Source organism: Callorhinchus milii, unplaced genomic scaffold, assembly GCF_018977255.1.
Source record: "Callorhinchus milii isolate IMCB2004 unplaced genomic scaffold, IMCB_Cmil_1.0 Scaffold11, whole genome shotgun sequence".
Lineage (NCBI taxonomy): Eukaryota > Metazoa > Chordata > Chondrichthyes > Chimaeriformes > Callorhinchidae > Callorhinchus > Callorhinchus milii.
The window spans coordinates 18,152,067-18,168,820 of NW_024704752.1; positions in this window are offsets into that span (position 1 = coordinate 18,152,067).

Here is a 16,754-nt window from a genome sequence, read left to right on the forward strand (position 1 = left end):
AAAGAATCGGAGCTTTACCCAAACTTGTAAAAATCTTTAGTTCAGGATACACACCATTTCCAAGCTTTCACTGTATGTATTTGTTATAACTAGTACTTAATAGTACTATTCATAGACTACATGAAAAGCGCTATATCAAATGCAAGGATTATTATTATTATTATTTTTATTATTATTATTACATAGCAGCCTTCGCTTTTCAATAGTTTCTACCAAACACTATGCAATTTCATACAGTGATCGGCTGTTAATTTGTTTGTAAAAGCTCTTTCTAAAAGAAAATTGGAAGTGTTTTCAGTAGGTCTTTAGATGCAGTCACCAATTCATCCATGCCAATCTTTCACCAAACGAGATATAAAAGATGGTTCAGCAGTGATTGTGAAGTATTCCAATTTACTCTCGAGTGTGAAGGGGCACAGTTTCTAAGTGACGGATGTGCAAGTCAGATCTCAAGGTCTTTCACATGAACGGACCATGCCAAAGGCTCACTATCGCTGGTCTTCATTCTACTAGATTGTACTAGGAATGTACACACAACTTCCTGGAGAGCCTCTTAAATTGTGTAATTCTACTTACATGTGTGATATTTCAAATAGCAATTATTCAGGCAATGAAAGGAGCCATAATGACCATGATCAATGCTTCTGTCTATTTCCTCTTCCCTATCGCTTTGTAGTCAGCAATAACAACAATTTATTGTTCGATAGGATCCTGTCTCAGGAAGCTTCACAGATACAGTGTTAAACGCTGAGCAAGGGGGAGGTGACCCCTGGATGCTCGTAGAGGTAAGTTTTAGGGCAGGATTTAAAGACAAATGGCACCTGTAGCAAAAATAAAGTGTCAATGAGATGTTATTGCTTCCGTGATGCACGTAAACGTCAAGTGTAACTGAGAGGCTCTCATCAAACCAAGTATCAAACCCCTTATCTTCTATTCTGTTCAACTGTTTGTATCGAGTCGTCTAGAAACTCATTTGCTTCCTTCAATTTTAAGCCTAATGGACATTATGTTTATTTCCAGCCTCATTTGAGTAGAAGTGCGGCACTGTCTGTTTGTGTTAGAGGGTTTTTACTTTTCACAGCTTTCATCGCAAGCCGTGGAGAACAGTTTTAAGTTTGCTTAGATATTTTGACATGTTGATATTTAGCAGCCATGTAAAATTCGTTGCAGCTTTTCGGAAAAGTGAAGATTTTCAAGCCTGTCAAGAATAAATTCAGTGTGAAAAATATTCACAGAGAGGTCCTATTATGGATGTACTGAGATTAAGTGTTCTGTTGTATTTGGAATGATAAACCATTTTGTTTGTTAACTGGAAACTAAATATCACGTGTTAAGAAGCAATCCTGCTTGAATAAAAGACTGAAAGTAAAGAAACTGCAGCAAATGACAGCAGGAGTTAGCAACAACCACACCAGGTTACATTTACACAGCGTCTTTCACGTCGGGAGGACATCCCAAGGTGCTGGACAGTCAGGGATTTGAACCTGAGCAGAGGGTTGGGATCAGGGCAGGGAGGGTAGGGGTAGGAGGGTGACCAAAGTCATGGTCGAAAAGGAGGATAATTCCCTTTCAGTACAACTTTGACTTGGAAGTAGGCACTCATGGACTCTGCCTTAAAATGTCACTCTTAGCAAATGTCCAAATGTATTCAATTTATTCAATGTCAGCCTGGATCAGTTGATAGCGATCTGGCCTTCGAGTCAGAAGGTTGTGGGTTCAAGGCAGGTGCAGCATATATTCATAAAAATACCTTTCTAAGTTGTATATGTGGTAATAGTAATTAACACCACTAGGATTAAATAAGTAAGAAAAGGTTAATAATAATAATGATCTTGCATTTGATATAGCGCTTTTCACGTCGGGAGGACGTCCCAAAGCGCTTCACAGAATAGACTGTAAAGTGAATTGACTGTATATTTGTGGGCGAACGCGGCAGCCAATTGGGCACAGCAATGTCCCACAAACAGGTTAACCTTTCTGTGTAGTATAATATTTCTATGTACACCTTATATGTGGAGAGCAGATAAATACATTGCACAGGTTTCTATTGCCTACTGTTTAATTGCATGAAAATACATTTTAAAACTTGTGGCTGTTAAAATGCATTTAATCTTGCATTTGATATAGTACCACTCATGTTGAAAGAAGTTGAATGACTGTGTGTGTGTAAGCTAACATGCCAGTCAAAGCTAGGTCCCACAAACAGCTGGAAAGTGAGGATTGTTGGCCAGGACACTTGGAGAAACTCCCTTCTCTTTACACATAGTACCATGGGATATTTAACATTCCCCCAAATGGGCAGATAGGACTGCAGCTGAACATTTCATCCGAAGGACAGCATTTCCATGTCAGCCTAGATTATGAGCTCACATCCGGATGAGGGGGCTCGAACACACAAATTATGACCCAAAGGCAAGAGAGCTACCAAGTGAGCCAAGCTGCTCTTTTATCCGATTTGTGATACCAATTGAGTATTGTTCCTATAATAAATAATAATCCTTGCATTTGATATAGCGCTTTTTACATCTTCTCGACGTCTCAAAACGATTCACAGAATATACTGTAAAGTGAATTGATTGTATATTTGTGGGCAAAACGCAGCAGCCAATTGCGCACAGCAGCGTCCCACAAACAGTCGTAGATTATATTTCCTACTCATGAAATTAGCACAAACCTTTATAACCAAATCTTTACAACATTTGTTCAAACATTTCAGTGTATCTTGAACTTTGAGTGTTGCATATCAAACACATACTGTTCTGATCATATTAAAACATTGCAATTCATTTCTACAGTTTATCAGACCCACCTGCAATAAATGCCACTGGATACATCAGTATGAGATGATTTCATTACTCAAAGTGCTAAGCATTTTGATGCTTCCATTATCTTGTGTACAGTCTGTGATTTAGTGTTTTCTCATGCTGTAGTTTGCCATTATGACATTGTAAGTGATTTACTAAGAATCACTAATATTTCCCATTGCATTATAATTTATAGGACTCAAGGGGAGTAACGTGCCTTTGAAATCCAGTTCAACATCATATTCTCTGTTCACTTTATTTGGAAAACTGTCATCTGTTTTCAGTTAATAAACAATGCTATCCATATATTCGTGAGATTACTTCTTTGAAGTGAATGTTGCAGTTGAAATTATAGTTAGTTTTATTAAAAATTGTGCATGGACGAGAACTGTAATGGAATTAACTAGATGTGTGAGATGATTTCTATAAAACGAGCTGTATTTATCAAGCTTTTGGACCAAATAATCCATAGTGTAGCACAGGAAAAGAGTATCTCAAAAGATTTGTTTTATTGCTGGGATTCAAGAGATAAAAGTTAAGAGAAAAAAAAAACATTCCATTAGTCACTGATTGAAGTGTCTAGTCCCTCGAGTGGAGCTACAGGTTTTCAAAGCCAGTAGATGTGGAACACTTGTTATTATGTTTAGACTTTCCAAGATTCCGGTAAGATAGTCTGGCGCAACGAGATCATTTTTCTGAATAATAATGTAAAGAAATAAATGAAAAGAGGAAGAACCAAGTTGTATTGCAGCCCAATGACATACAGTATTAAGTCTCTCCAGACTATGAAAGACTTACCTTGTTAGCGTAAGCTGTGCAACCTGGATATAAATACCTGATCCTCCTCAGGCTTCAGCATAATAAAAGATTAATGAAGAAAAACCAATGTAGCGGACCTCACATGAATATTGATTGATAATACAATCTGAATATTCAGCTGCTTTTTCAACTTAACCTTTTTTGAAAACTGAACCCTTTGAACCACCTTATCATAAGCCTTTGTCTTAAAAACTTTGGCAATTATTTTGAATGCTGCAGCACCGAATTCTGCTCAAAATGGCTGGTGACTGAGCTTATTTACTGTCAAAAGTACTTGTATTGTACTTTCTGTCTGTGTCAATATAGGGCCGAACTTTAACTATCAGATCAAATGCAAATCGGATGTGTGAGGTGTCGTCACCTTAAGCTTCATATTCTAAAACAAGTTTTGCACAGTCAGATTAGCATAATGACTTGAAAATGGGAAAGAAAATCTAATATTAAAAAATAGTTTAATGAGACAAAATGAGACCTTCGGATTCAAGAGGATCTCAAATGCTGTGCTATTTGACTCCTGGTTATACACTTTCACACATTCTCGCACACTGAGCAAAACCAGTTTCTGCATTCAGCAATAATTACTTGTAAAGCATTTTAAGATGGTACAATGTGATAAGGTACTAAAATAATGCAGGTTTACATGTATATTATATATTATGGACAGTTTAGGGAATAAAAGTGCCCAGAATGTCAATGAATCTGTCAGCTGTCAGCCTGGCTCAGTTGGTAGCTCTCTCTCACTAATTCAGAAGGTTGTGGTTTTACTTTGAACTCACAGTCTATGCTGACCCTCCAACTCTGTGCTGTGGGTGGACTGCATTGTCGGAGGTCCTTCAGCTGAGGCTAAGATTAATCCATGTTCTGGTCTGCTGTTCAGGTGGACTTTAAAGAGCCCCTGGCACTATTTGAGAAGTGGAAGGAGTTTTTCCTGGTGTCCTAGCCAATGACCTCCCCTAGATGAAATGGGACATTGATGTGCCGAGTTCGCTTACAAAATACAGTCACTGAAATTTACATTATATCCCGTGAAGCGCTTTCAGACATCCTCCTGTCGTGAAAGGCAATACGTCAAATGCAAGGATTATTCTAACTGTTGCCAAGCTGTAAAATATGGGGAGAAATGAAGGGAATGTTTTGATGTTCTGAAGAGGGCTGCCTGAGAGACAATAATAGAAAGACATAATGACGTGCTGACAGAAGGGAAGCATACCAGTCTTGAAACTGCTAATACCTTTAAATCATGGATGCAAAGAGTTCTTCAGGGTAGAGGATTAGCAAGACTAGTTCCAGTGGTGCTGAAGATCCTGTCATGTTAAATACATTTACACATTTAAAGCTGTCTCTAGCAGTTCCAGTGAAAGGTCCATGAAACCTCCTATGTGCACAGGAACTTGCAAACCTATCTATGTTCCTTCACTCAGTTAATTCCCTGTGCTTCTTCATAATACACATAATGGTACATAACCAGGACAGAACACAGTGGGTGCCCAAAGTTCACCTTGGTAATGTTAAGTTAAACATTTGCAAATGATGGGGTCTATTGTGCTGTGGCTTCTGATGTGAATCAGCATATATATAAGCATATATGAACGGGGCTCGTAGAGCAAATAAACATGCATTGCATACATCACTTTGACTTCCGGGATCTCTGTTCAACAGTAGATCCTGTTTGGGCGTGACATCCTTCTAGTTTCCTTATAAAAGAAGCCAATTGGAACTGGAATATCATTGCCTATTAGACCCCATCTATATCAGCAAGCTTAATGTTCCCAGAATGCAAACATTTCAGATGTCTAAAAGTGATGCTGAAAATAGCAATTTTTTTGTGGCATCTTTAGAATTGGACATGATTTTTGCTATTTGAAAGGCTATTTTCAGCATGTAATACATCCTCGTGTCATCTGAGACGAGGTGCAAGTGGAATCTGCTCGCAATGCTTTCACAAACTGCAGAGCTCAAAATATGTCTATTTTATTTGAGAGGAGGAATTAGTGCCATGGCAAAAAAAAAAGCTCCAACGTGCTATGTATAAAAGAGACAGGAACACATTGTCAACCGTTTTCGGAGATTGTCACATCAGCATCGCAAAGATCCTGAGGCTTCAGGAAGTTAGGAACACTCCATGTGATGCAACAATTAATGAGAGAAGATGTGCTATCTAGACTCAGATGGATATCACAGTGCAAAATATATGCGGCAAACCAACAAGGCAAATTGTCTGGGTAGCCTGATTTACAAAATACTCTTCTGAAAGAACACAGTGATCATCGGCCACTCACCATCATACAGAGGAGGAATTGTGTTAGGTGAACATCTGCATTATCAGATACTCGTGCTCCAGAGATTGTTGATTTCAATGTGGCTAAAGTTCAAGCAAAATCATTTCTATTCTGTATGGTGATACTGAACTAGGAGGCACTCCGAAATATACATGCGCAGAGATAACAGAGGACATAATATTAGAGCAAACAATTCTGTCATTGCCCAGCAGTTCAGTCACCATCTGAAAGAGGCTGTCGTTTGGGAGTTGACTCATCATTGGGAATGATCTGATGAAGAGTCACACTCAAAATATTCATCCAGCTCTTTGAAATCCTTATTGTCACTGTACATTTCCAGGGTTTTTTTTTAATTCAGGATTTCAGGAATCGCTAATTCTTTTTGACTTTTGTCTGATTCATCTGCAGAACGTCATCTGAGGGCACCATTGCCCTAACCAGTTGTATGACTGTTTGTCAAGGAGACGGAAATCTAGCAATATTGGAGAAATAATAATAATAATAATCCTTGCATTTGATATAGTGCTTTACCGTGTCTTTGAGATGTCCAGAAGCGCCTCACAGAACACATTTGCAAGTGAATTGACGGTATATTTTTCTGGGTGAAATGACAGTGATATGTTCCTAGACTTCAAGTGTTCTTGCCTACTTCAGTCAGGCTTGTTAAAACAAACCTAAGAAGTTTCAAACATTGTCTGTAAGTTAAAGAAACTCCTATGCAACGACTTGATGGCAGCCATGAAATTTACAGACCTTGACGGGTGAGCAGATATTCTTTTCCCTTGGTCTGTAAATTTACTGACCTTGACACTGAGAGGTTATAATGGGATTTCCTCTATTAAAAAAAATCCCATGATAAATGCACATTGCCAACAACCATAAATTTATTGACCTTCAGAGAATCGGTCCTTTTGGGCACTGAACATTCTAATTCTTCTTATGACCCTGCAAAACATTTGCTGCATTGTTGATTTATAATAATAGTAATCCTCGCATTTGATATAATGCCTTATCACGTCTTTGAGACGTCTCAAAGCGCTTTACAGAATACACTGTAAAGTGAATTGACTATATTTTTTTCAGTAGGAATATGCTTCTTCCTTATAAGGTATAGATGGTTTGGGGTTAAACATTACCAATAGTTATGGCTGGATTTTGTGGCTGGAATCCAGGTGTTTTTGTTCCACTCTTCTTCACTTGCAGACTGCTAGACTCTTAATGATTCTGCCAGTCATTATTCCCAGAGCTCACTAAGACTGAATTGAAGATTTAAATTGGCACAAAATCTGCCCCGGCCACACTTAAACAATCTAAGTCATGGAAATGTGCACCTTCATAGTGGTAATTTGAACGCAAGGTGACAATTGTGGTTTTGTTATCAATATTGACAAAAGTCAAAATAACATCCTAACCTTAAAAAGCTTTTTTTATATACATTATAGCTGGAAACTATTAGCCTTTCCCTGTTCCTAATCATTTTTACGACTTTAATCTCAAATTAATATAGCTTTATTCAGATAATTGTACATTTGGATTTATCTGCCCATTTAATATTGGTGACGCTCTTTGCAAAGACACGTTAATAATCGTTTGTTATGTGAGCACGTTCCTTCATTGGATATCCCACCAATATCCCAGCGGTGTTAACGTGAATAACATGCTGATCTTTGCTGCTGTTTCTGGATCCGGATTTACAAACATATGTGCTATTTCTGTCATTGTTATATTTCATTGGTAACCTTTATCCAGTACCTTTCTGGCCATTCCAAGTGAAGCTGCAGCAAATGCTTGGCTATTTCCCCAGTGATCTGGTGAAGAAACTATCATATCTCTTGTGGGCACAGAACACACATTTTCAAGAGTTTAAATAGAAAGATTGGTCTATGGAGCATGGCTCTATATCTGATCCCTATGGTATTTTTTTAAATAATAAAGGGATTTGATAGGGTAGATACAGAAAAACTATTTGCTCTGGTGGGTGGGGGAATCCAGAACAAGGGGGCATCATAAAATTTGAGCTAGGCTATTTAGGAGTGAAATTAGGAGGCAGTCTTTCATCCAAAGGCGAGTGGAAATCTGGAACTCCCTCCCCCAAAAGGCTGTGGAAGCTGGATCCATTCACATCTTCAAGACTGAAGTGGATAAGATATTTGTTAGGTAAGAGTATTAAGGGATATGGGGCAAGGGTGGGTAGTTGGAGTTGAGGTACAGAATGGCGGAACAGGCTCGATGGGCTGAATGGCCTACTCCTGTTTCTATGTTTCCCTATAATCCTGCGAAAATCCCACACTGCCTGGAAAAAACAGAACTGGGTTTGTAGATTGAGCATCACAAAAAGCCTGAACTTAATCTCAGAAACCACATTTCAATTAACCTGAAATCTCACCCTTATCTATGAATCCACACATATTACATAGTGATATAATAATAATAATACAAGTCAAGTGCAGTGGTTTGTTATTGATGGATTAGTTAATTATCCCCATGACTGGAGACTCATTGTAGTTCATTGCTGGCACTGAAGGAGTGGACACCATTTATTGCCACCACAATGTGCTCTTTTATTGTATTTTTATTTGATGTAACATTTCAGCCACAGCTCTTCCTAACAATCATCCCTTTACACAAAAATCTGATGACCTATTTGCATGAAAATTAGAGTAGCATTGGAACTTGGGGGAGAGCAAATTAAAAATTAATACAGCATATGAATTTCACTCCTAGAACAATAAAATACTGCACCATAAATGCATGAAATCAATACATCATATAAAATAATAACCCCTACAAGCTTGCAAAACTCTACGCAATTGGTAGCAGTTTAATACGATTACAGGATTAATTCAAACAGAGAACTTCTTTTCCAATTTCCAGTCATCCTGCAAAGCCCAGAAAGAAAATGAATCCTGCAGTTTCAACAGAATCTTACACCTATAGTACTTTCAGTTCATACTTTCTTGTTTGCATTTCATTGCTGAGTGCTGTCAAGTAGGAACCCAAAATGAGAGGAAGGGTTAATGGTCACACAAGCAGAGATTGCTTTATGTGATATTCAGGCTACTTTTGCCCTATGCACCTTATCACACATCCAGCATTTGTTTTCGTATGAGTCAGATTGTGTTACAGAAATCAGGGAGCAAAGAAAGTCTCTCTCTTTCTTTCAAGGCCTGTGGGCATGACGTGGCATGACTATATTGACCCAGTGGGACAGTTGAATACCTGCTGATTACCACAACACTTCTGCAGTTTGAAGATCGAATATAGCATTCACTGCTGGCTGCATATAATGCAAGTGAGAACCCAGTAATTATCTTCATTGGAGCTTTAAGGTGGAATTGGAGGGTAATTCTGGACAGATTGGAGTTGTGTTGTGCACTGGGGGATCAACTGGCCAGCTTCCTCTCTGCCGATACTGATAATAGTAATCCTTGCATTTGATATAGCGCTTTATCACGTCTTCTAGATATCTGAAAGTGTCTCACAAGAACATAAGAATTTGCTGAACGAAACAAGACCAAGATCCATCCACTCCGCCTTCCACCATCCTGGCAGTCGCTTGACATGTCATGTCTCAAAATGCTTCACAGGATACGTTGTAAAGTGGAATGTCTGAGTATTTTGTGTGTGAAACGTGGCAGACAGTTTGCTCACAGCAGCATCCCACAAACTGTTGTGAATTGAGTGACCAATTTTTTACATTTTTTTTTTTGGGGGGGGGCAAGATTGTCGGCCAGGACACCAGGAGAAACTCCCTTCTCTTTTCGAATAGCACCATGGGATCTTTAATGTGCACCTGAACAGGCAGACTGGACCTCGGTTCAACGTCTCGGTCTTCCCTGGGGAAAAATATTAAAGCACTGAAGTTCACCAATGAAAAGACAGTATCCAAACTGGTGACCCCACCCTCAAGATGTTGGATGCCTGGGAACTACGAAAGCAGCTTCAAAATCATGGCAACTGTCGTTTCCACAAATACACTCGTGGACACAGTTAGTGAATCAATCCACCATTAAGTGCTCGTGTGCATAACACATTCCAATTGTTTCTCCTCGATTCCCTTGTCCTGTTTGTTGATCCCATGTGTTGGTGGATGGCTGCCCTCTGCTGACCGTGCTATTAATGGTTTTGCTTGTAATTCTTTCCATGTTATTATCTAGTCTCAAAGGATGAGATACTTGAAGTTTAGTTATTATCCTTTGAATAGCAGGCAGAAACGATGAAAATATGGCAAACAAAAAAGTTCATTGTCAATAAGCAAAATGTCATTACATTAAGGCCAGCACTGTAACTGACTGTAACTGAGACCCACTGACAGAAATGGATCAACATTAAGTAGTAACACAATCCCCCACAGCATTTCAGATAATACGTGCAACCAAAGTTTCTGATGAAAACATTCTATTAAAATGCTGCATTCCCACTCCATTTATCAAGCTTAAAGGTATGAACGGTCTCTGAACGCTGTGAAAGGCTAGCAACACACACCATGGTACAATCTAAGAATGCAGATGCAGATTTTTTCTTATTGTTTATCGAGGCACATATAGCTAAAGCTTTCCAATAATGACAATACTTTCATTTCAAGGAGCACGGCAAGAAGTCTGCACACGTTTGCATTTCAGCTGGTGATGCGGAAGGCAAAGGGCCTCACCAAATAAAAAGGTATTTATTTTCATCAATTTCTCCAGTGGCAGTGATATTTTTCTTGATGTTTACACCTTTCTCACCATGTTTAGGGACTAACCACAGAGTTCATTTTGATAAATTGAACTGGCAGTAGGTATTTTACGAGAAATCATTTAAAATGTGTGCTTTCTGTTGGTTTGGTCTAACAGATAAAGAATGGAAAAGCATGATAGTCGATTAATTTGATCAAACCCTGAAGTTAACATGTTAAATAATAATTGTCCTTGCATTTGATATAGCACCTTATCACATCGAAATACATCAAAGTCCTTCACACGGTTAAGTGTAATGATTCTGTATTTGTAGGTAAAAGCTGCAGTCAATTTGAGCAAAGCAATGTCCTACAAACTGCCCGGAGGTAAATACTAATCTTTGCATTTTATTGGTATAGTGCCTAATCACGTTTGTGAGACATCGCGAAGAGTTTCACAGGATATCTTGTAGAGTGGCTTTACCGCATTTTGTGGGCGAAATGCAGCAGCTAATTGTACACAGCAGTGTCTCACAAACAGTCATAGATTGATCGACAATCTATCTAATAATAATAATCCTTGCATTTGATATAGCGCTTTCCACGTCTTCTAAACGTCTCAATAGCGCTTCACAGAATAAACTGTGAAGTGAAATGACTGTATATTTGTGGGCGAAATGCAGCAGCCAATTGCGCGCAGCAGTGTCCCACAGACAGTCGTGGATTGAAATGACCAATTCATTATTGTTTGTTTTCTTGAGGGATTATTATCAGGCGTGTGGAGTAAGGAAACTTACCCAAGGTTTCAGCCTGCCGGGAATCAAACCCAGGTCTCTCGCTTGCAAAGCGAGTGCTCTAACCACTGAGCTACAGGACTCCTACCAAATCATGACACCATTCCATCTCCAGTTCAAGGAGATGGGTGGGGACCACCATCACCACTGAAGTGCAGAACATATTGAGAAAGCTACAATATCATCCAATTGTCAAGGGGGGACTTTCATTTGTACCCTCAGACCAATTACAAGCTGACAATCAAGTTTATCCCCTCCAACATTACTGCTGCAGATTACCACGTGAGTGTTGTGATTTCGAAGCACGAGGCTAGTTATTTTTGTATTGAGAAGGTGAACTTCAAAATCCATTGTGCAGTGCACCACCGAGACAGAAAAGGGAAAAGAAAATCAATCAAAGGAGAGAAGATAAATCTGGAAAGAGTCCTACAGGCTGGATGATTGCTGGTTTTAATCAGGTCTGTAGTGAGTTCGCTGACCTCAGTCTTGACTATGGTAGGACATAACAATTAGCCTCCATTCCCTAGGTTAGGGAGGATGCAGTCAGTCAGGGTTCTTGCTGCTGAATTCTCTCCAACTGGAAGTAGGCAGGTGTTAACAGCTCGTGGCTCTGGTGCTCATTGCCACTCACTATCAATGTTTACACATGAAGAACAGTCACTTGGATAAAGCTATGGGAGAGTGTTTGGCGTCATTAGGAATCATTTCCTTTGGCATAGAAGACGACGAGAAAATATTAATGGGGAAAAAATTGGCAAGAAAAGAATGCAATGAATCGGCTCCATTAATATCATAACCGCAGATGGGCCAAGATTCTGAGATGATATAATAATAGTGAAGGAATTGATGCACTTGTCTGTTCAACAGCAGCCACATTAAGCACATATACACTTCTTTTTCTTGTGACAGATAATTCATCTCTTGCTTCCGGACTCGATACAATCTGGTGCCAAAATGAGCAGCAGAATTGATGAGGATTGTCAAGTCAATGCCAGACAGGGCTCACTCTCCACAACGTGAGAGAGACACAGTTGGGCTGCCCTTCTTCCACCGTCTTGTGACTGAGTGAACGTCGCTCGGGGTGTTGGCACTAAGGCCAAAGCTTTATTTTGATACCAGGTTCACATGATGTCAGCCTGGCTCATTGGTAGCATTCTCGCCACTGAGTTAGAAGGTTGTGAGTTCAAGCCCCACGTCGGGACTTGAAATCACATGGTCTAAGCCAGGGTGGGTTCATTGGCCTACGGGCCGATTTCATCCAACCCCTCACTCCATTTCATCTGGCCCTCCCGCTCCTTCCATAACCCGTAAATGTTATGCTGTGTTTCTTGAAGGCAATTCAGATTATATACCTTTGTTCCTTATTTTTCTTACCTTTCTCCAATGTTCCGTAATTGTACTGCAATCAATTTGGAATGGCTTGGAGGAGGGCTTTGGCAATAATTTTCCAAAATGATAAAACCTATGAAAAAATACCTATTTAATTGATCAATCGTCTCATATAATGGCATCATTAGGATTGTACCCCGGCCTCATATCGAACTCTCAACTACTCAATTGTAATATGACGGAATCATCTATACGCTGAAGGCAACAATAGACTGAATTGCAAAATCAGATAGTATTTCACTGGTATTTTCAGCCACAATGTTTTTTTTCCCTTCCGGAACCTGAAATAAGAGCAATCCAAGTTTCTACCACTTGATTACAGCAAAATAAGCAAGCGCTGCCATTCCTGGACACTGCGTTTGTATTTTATATTAGCCTCGGAATAATACGAGTGCCATCAGAAAAAGTTTCAATGGGAAAACAAGGTGTTCCATTTTGTCTAAAGAAGATCAGGAACAATCTGTGACTGTCACTCTGTGTTATCTGTTTACTTCCTCCTCTCCTGCATCCCCTAATTTCTGCTAATGCATCAATGCCAATGCTGGGAAGATTAAGGCACAAAATAGTGAGGCTTGGCTGCTACAAAAGACAGTATTTGTTAGTTTGCTTCGTCTGTGTTTCAAATCTCCGATCCAATCAATACACTTAATCTTTCAAGCACTTACACGTCCTTTGGAAATTCAGTTAAAAGGTAACATCTATCTTACATCAAGCTATTCGAATTTCTTGCATTACTTTCTTTCCCCTCCTTCAATTACAACTCATCTATTTCTGCTCATGCCCATTAGTTCCATCCACTTTGTTTCAATCAGAAGGGAGTGAAGCAGGCTGTTGCCTTTCTCTGCTCTCTGCACCAATGTCATTGTATTATCAGATGATGGAAGCCATGTTAGAAGTGGAGCGAGATGGGAAATATCCTTTCTTCCCCACCTCTTTCCAGTTGCCAAGGAGTCTCGCTGTGAAGTGACAAAATTACACAGGTCCCAATTAAAGATGTAGATTAAAGTGTCAAGCAGCATAGACCTCTAACCTTTGAGTTGTGAAACAAACCACTTCTTCTCAGCAAGTGGATTGTCCCTGTGATCCTGCTCAATCGACTACCAATCCCTTAGTGGGACAGGTTCAATGAAATATGATTTTTTAATTGCTGATGCAAATGCTAAAAAGTTTAAATACAGGTTACAGTGAACAGAGTGTAAGACGCATCAATTTTAGGAAACTCTTAACGAGTTCAAATTTAACACTAGAAAAAAGAATAATAGCAGCTCAGATCAGATTAGTCTGCAAGGCACCACGGTGAAATGGAATTTGATCTCAATGAGTCTTCCTGAAGAACAAAAAGATTCTTTCAGAAGAGTAACTAGAATTTTAACTACTATAACTAGCATTGCTCCTATTGTTCAGTCAAGTTCCTAACACTATCTTGGAAATTTGGGGATTGTGCTAGTTGAACATCATTAAGAGGGAAAGTATCTTTAACAACTGTTCCAAATGTTTTTTTGAACAGAGCTATTCTGAGAGGGAGAGATAAGGTTATTACATACATAAAGTGTTGAGATAAAATGGATTGTACTCCCAAAACTATTCAGTGACAAAATATGCAGGAACTTTCATTGCCAGAAAGTTAGATCCCTATTTAATAGGCTTCCCGAAGGAACAGTTCACTTTGTTTGGATCTGTCCAATTACTAAGTACATTTTGCCTCTATAATAAAGAGAAACAGCTCAAGTTGCATAACCTATTTAACAGTGGAGGAGTATATTTACATCCTATCAATTAGATACTATGGAAGGTGCTGACTGCAGGCATTTCATTGTTTCCTGCTACAGAAAGCAATGTATTTTTGGCCAAACTCCCTGAACAAGCAATGCAGGAGACATATATATTTGATAAAATAAGAATGGATGGACATAATGGTCTTTTTTACATTCCAGGAAAAAAACTCTGTAACATGTTTAGTGTACATTCGTTTTACAATGAATCCATAAACAGCCGTTTATTAAACTAGAAGCTTAGGTGTTTTTTTGAATCTCTTTATATAGCTCCATTAGCTTGGAAGTAATTTTAGTTTTCTGACTTAGATCATAAGATATGAATCTGTACTTTTCTATTCAAAGACAAATATGTATTTCTCCATTCTTACCTAAAATGTCACCTAGTCTTATTATTCAACAATAATAACCCTGGCATTTGATATAGTATCTTATATTGTTAAGACATTGCAAAGTTCTTCACAAGATTTTCCTGTGAAGTTCAGTGACTGTGTATTTGTAGGCAAATTTGGCAGCCAATTTTCACACAGAGGTGTCCCACAAACAGCCAATAAAATGCTTGACCAATTTTATTTGAGGGATTATTGGCCAGGATACTGGGAGACACAAAAACTCGCTTCTATTTCCGAGCAGTGTCATGAGCTCATTTACATCCATCTGAACAGATAAAGAGGACTTGGATTTAACAAATGCATTTATCCAATGCACGTCAACTCCAACAATGCATCTGTTCACTAGGACTGCACATGAGTGACACTATTCTAGACTGTGAACTCAAGACCCGACATGGGGCTTGAACCCAAAACCCTTTCTCCCAAGAGGTAAGAATGCTGATCTAATTTTTTGTTTTGTTTAATCCAGATGTTTGTATCATGGTACCCATTATGCTTCTTGAAGTTATATGAAAAACACAATGATTATATCAGCTTTTTTCACTCCAGTGGGTGAAGTGAGAGTAAAATTACAATGTATAGCTTTCTGTTGAAGACTTTTAATCTAATTGTCATCCAATAATATTTGCCATAGCTTTTAAGAACTATCACGTAAAAGCATCTAACAAAACCAACTCTCAAAGGATTCAGCAAAGTGCTGTGTGACTGTTCATCGTTGTTTTATAATGGTATGTAAAGCATCCCGGATACACACACTTTAATGCTGAACAGCTAACAAACTGTCGTGGGAATTTACTACTTCAGCTATCCGTGATCAATCTGTACCCTCACCCTGTCTACAAGCAATGCAGAGCCAGGTTTTTAGTATTAATCAATCTCTGGAAGGATCGTGCAGTCAGGTGCGAAAACATAAGAATTCAGCATACTTATGGAACAGCTCAGTCCTTAATAAAGGATAGGGGTGCTTAATTAGGAGATACTAAATACTTCAAAACTTTAATGGGGTATTGATCAAAATAAATCCAGTTCCAAACTAATGAACCCAGGGAAAGCTATTAGAAAGCAAAGCAGAACAGGGCCAATGGGATGATTTGCGCCATCCTGTCAGTGCTGCTCATTACAAATTAATCACAATGAAAGGGATGTATCGTGGTGCAAAGCAACTTGACGCAGGTTACCTGCAATAATTGTAAAAGCTATCCATTATCAGGCAGCCTAAAGGCTTGTCTCAGATATTCTCATTTCTACCCAGAATATAAACAACAACAAACGATAACAAATTACACTTCTATAGCGCCTTTCACGTCAGGGGGACGTCCCAAGGCGTTGGGCGGTCAGGGCAATTCTCTTTTATCCTCGACAAATTTTGCTACCAGTTTTCTTTTGTTCCCGTCTCCTCTCTCCCCCACCACCCTGCCCCACATTCGGTCACTTTCTCTCTCTCCTGACTACATGCTTATTAGCAGCTACCACAGCAGAAATGGTCAATTGAACCAAGGGATAAACTCCCCAAGCCATTAAGGAAACCTTCCAGAATGTTTCTTGTCCATTGAGTGAATGAATTGATTTCCCTTTTTTTTTCTTCCGCACTAAACCAAACTGTCGTGTATTATCTCACTTTGGTTATTCACAGACAAAGGAAGTTCATTTTACCAGTGTCAGCACCAATGTTATTGCAAAATATCACTTCATTTATTCAACCCTGTAGAATGCCTTTTAAACTTCATTACTGAATCTTCTCCTGACACTGAAAATGTAATGGTTAATTAAATGTATAATGCTGAATGGATAATAACCAGATTTAGATATATTTCTAATACTAAAAGTATTTTTATTTGAATTCAGAAG